This window comes from Dendrobium catenatum, unplaced genomic scaffold (genome assembly GCF_001605985.2).
Source record: "Dendrobium catenatum unplaced genomic scaffold, ASM160598v2 fragScaff_scaffold_153, whole genome shotgun sequence".
NCBI lineage: Eukaryota > Viridiplantae > Streptophyta > Magnoliopsida > Asparagales > Orchidaceae > Dendrobium > Dendrobium catenatum.
Window position 1 is genome coordinate 448,764 of NW_021318615.1, and position 4,675 is coordinate 453,438.

A 4,675-nucleotide genomic window follows, 5' to 3' on the forward strand; every position below is an offset into this window, starting at 1 on the left:
CTTATCTAACTCGAATTCCAAAAGAAGAAGGCATCCTCAAAGGAGAGAGTCTTCTTCAATTTGGAAGATTGGGTTTGAATGGCTTTAGATATCCAAAGAGAAAAGGCAATACCCCTTTTCAAGGGAGATTGTCTCTTCGTTTGGATATTCAAGTCACGACGGATCCAAGGAGTCCAAGGAGGAAAGTTCCAAGGAGTCCAAGGAGGAGAGATCCAAGGAGTCCAAGGAGGAAAGATCCAATGAGTCTAAGGAGAAGATATAAAAAAGAGTTGAAGAATTGAAGACCCAATATCCACTCAAAGTCATTTGCGTCAGTCATAGGCTTAGAAATTCGGGTTGTTGGCAGTGGTGTTCGGCCACTTTACTTTTCTACAGACCATAGTTTATAATTAAAGGGCAGTTGGCCTATGGACATTTATTAATTAGTTTATTTATATTGATTTATTTTACTTGTGCTGTGTGCCCCTAGGGTTACTTGATTTTCTTAGTTTATTGTCGATCTGCATGCCATATTTTGTTTTAACCTGGATATCGTTAAGCTCTCTAAGGACTAAAATTTTTCTTCTACTCAAAACACAAATTTAATATTTAAGTTTTAAATAACATAGAAATCTAACAAATCTAGGGAACTGCTGGAATCGTCCAAGGTCGCATGCATATTATTGCATTTCTTTTTTCTCCTTATTTGAGACACTTCCCCACCTGCGGGTAGAGTCCGGATAATCTGGCCTGTGAGGATGAAGTGCCGGACCTGGGGAAGTCTAGTCTCCTTCTAAAAATTATTTTATAATAAGTTTGTTTTTAAAATCTAAAGCATTCATGATTTGACTTTTCAACTAGCATGCATTGTATTAGAAATAAATTAAAATAAAATTTTAATTGAATTAGTTAGGAGCATCTACCAATATAAGTCCATGATCAATTAGGAAACTCTCTAGATGTCGGTCCTATTTTCAAGAAACTATACCACCCACCCATCTTTCATAAATGCAAGATTACATTATTTTAAAGTGATTAGGTGGTTAGCTTGCTCTCTAATCCAGGCCGGGGTAAGTCCATATTTTGCACTACACTAGTTAGGACTCGGGTCTTAGTGTGTGTAGAACCACTAAACCCAACTTAGATTTAAGATTCGAGGCCACTACACTCGGTCTCATAGTATGCCTAAATAGTGGGTAGGTCCCTTCCTTTCAGGGATTATAAATCCTACTTATCTGTGTCACCTGGATGACGCCACCTCCATTCTTCTCTCACGCATGTAATTGGATGCTTGACTTCATTTTATCCAGTTTCTCCTTAGTACCCTAGACCCTCTGAATGCTGGTGTGAACTACGTATGTTGACTGAGCCAAATTGAACCTTTCTTCCCCTTGAGTAGGACTTCTTAGTCTATACCCTTGTGCCGATCCCATTTTGGGAAGGATAATGTATGATCCTTAATTGAGAGTCTTCTCAGGCTCCGGCCTGGGATATAATTAACCACGGGGGCTTACGCCCGTGGGAAACTTGGCCCCACATAAAGTAAACCCGGCTCGAGCTGTTGTATCGGGTGGGGGAAACCCGTTTTGATCAGGTCGTGTATATTACTACCCATTGGGGTGCGCTGGCGAGAGCTGCTATCCTCAATGGTTAGTCATATGTATGATTTAATCTACCCTTCCATTGACCTGTTCGTATCGAGTGTAAAGGCCTACGATCATTTTGTCCTACGGGATAGTGCGGCCGTACCCTTTGCGTTCGAACCCCACGAGCAGTGGTCTTTCGGAGGTCCATAATGACTACAGCTGTCAGTAAAATAGGGTTTGAAGCTATTATAGATAAAGTTGTTTTATGAAGTTGTGATACATAAAGCAGTTGATTTTGTTTGAAAAATATAATCATCAAACTATTTTGTTGTAGCTGTATAAGATCATTTTAAAAGTTTGCCCTCATTATAAATAAATTACTTTCACAAAAGTTCTAATAGAACATAGGAAAATGTATAAGAAAAATTATATTCGACAAATATGTAGCCTCATGTGTTCATTCATCTCATTTAAATCTCAATTGAGAGCTCCAAATTTAACCTAGTTCTGGAATTGGTTTTTGTAGAGATGATCTCAAAAAAAGAAAGAGTGGCTTCATCAATTAGCTGGGGGATGTAAATAAGCAGAGCTTTGACCTAATTTTCTTTAATATAAACCCGAGAAGAAGACTTTGATATTTTTAATGCCCACTATTTTATTTTTTTGACTATTTTTTGACTTTGATATAGAATTTCTGAATTTGAAATCTTTTAGAGTGTTATGAACAATGTTAATTCAATATTTTTAAATATAAAATAATAAGCCACCTAAATGATAGATAAAACTTTTAAACCTAACAAATTGCTCTCATGCAAGTAGCTTTGCAGTAAAACTTGAAGTACTTAAAATATTCTCAGGTTCTTTTCAATGCATGATTTACTAAAATGCCATTCATATAAAATTTTAATAATCAATTTGAAAAAGAAAAATTTCCTGCCTAGTTAACAGTTGAACAACGCCTTCAAAGAAATTGGTTTAGAGCTTCTAATTCATCTCATCTAACAATGCAAATGTGATTTGCTCTCATAATAGGATCATCTCCTCAACACCTTCATCATCTATTAACTCATTTTTTGTTACATTTTTATCATTATTTACAAATGATTGGTCAATTCAGTACTCTTATGCTTATGGAGGGTATATATAATTGATATTTATCACAAATATTAAATTCCAGATCATATCGAGATGGATGAAGACACGTGTAGTTATTTAATACCATTGTAACCAACACTATTTTCACTTGCTTACTCAACAAATATGTTCACATATCACGCAGTATAATTTATTTCTTCTTCCAAACACCAAATGATATCTCAATGGAACTACATAATGAAGAATGCCACTTATTAAATATTTCTTGCCTCTCACATACAAATTGATTTCCTCTTTGAAAATTGAGAATATGGTACCGTGTACCTAAAAATTGCTTCAAAATCCCACACTACATAAAAAATCTAGCCTCCACGAGATAATATTTACATGTTTGAAGTGTGCATCATTTTCTTAAAGAAACATTCAACATTATGAATTTGCAGTATTAACAACTAGCATACATGTGTCATAGGAAAGTTATGGTCTTGATTATATATAGTGAATTTGATAATGCAGTTGTCATGTGCACTATCCTCTTGTCCTACCATTATAAAAGTGAAACACATATTGAAGTCACTAACTATCATTATATTCTGTGTCAGTGAACCACATCATCTTACATAAACCACCTTTTCAATATTTGGAAAACGTGGATCTATATGTGTTCCATCAATAACACCAATACAATTATAATTGAGACGTGTTAGTCAAATATTATATATAGCTTTATAAGCATTATTCCATATAGTAAGCATACTTACCTTGAAATATGATTTGTTTTAACTTCATACTATATCTTCCTTGGTGTATTTTCATTAGATCTTTTATATTGTTTATTTTACTTGATAAACTCACTAAAGCCTCTAATCTAATAATATAGAAATACCTACTAATTATTTTGATTGAATGTTCAAATCATTCACAGGTCAACCTTATTGATTCGTTATGTGATAATATGTATAATGTGATTGCCAATACTTCTATCATTGTAGTCCTTGATGAACCATGCAAGCCATGATCAATTTCCAAGTCATACAAGATATCCATAAAAATTTATTGACATATACGAAATATATTATAAAATCTATTAGGAAGACCAAATAGTAGGTCAGAAATCCATTTATGTCCATTATATGATGAGGTCATGTCTATGATTTAATAAATATATATTTCATAATACTCTTTTATGAGGCATAAAACAGCTAATACAATTTTTTTGTGATGATCCTTCAGTAGCAAGTTATTTCTATGCACATAAACACCATTGTAGTTTATGAAATATATGTACAATACTCAATGGAGAAGATAACATAGGCATCTTATAGTTTGAATTAATTATGCTTCTGATCATGTTGGGATTAGAGAAAGATTTTTCCAGCAGGCAAGCTTAATTTTCATTACAAGATATGAAAAATATTTTATATATTGTATTAGGCGTAAACTTTGGATTATCTAATACCATAAATCAAATGGCCACAGGGGCGGAATTAGTCTTTCTTTTAAGGGTGGACTGATAGAATTGTAAAATACATCAATTTTTTGTATGAAATAGAAAACGGATTTTTTTTCTTAGAATTTGAGCTACTGTATTTATTGACGTTGGATAAAATAGTTAAAATGCTTATTCTTCTAAGAAAAAAAAAATTCAGGATGAACAATTTCCCACCATGAGTTCTTCCTAATTCCACACCTACAAATGGACTTCTCACCAACTATATGTTGACCTGTATCTAAAAAAATAATATTTGGTACTTGAACAATGCATGTCGCCACAGATCACACTCGCATGTCATTCGTACGTCGAAACCATTCCTACGTCGCTTCTCCCCACGATCTCCTCGTGCGTTAAAAGACTGAAGGAAGGGAAGTCTTTAGCTCTCTCGCTCTCTTCACTCCCCCGATCACGCACTTCTTCATCTCCTTATAAATTATTTGACTCTGCTCCTTCGACGACGTTCCCTTTGGGTCAAATCTGAAGTCATGACATTTCAATTAGAAACAACGATTGGGAGCTC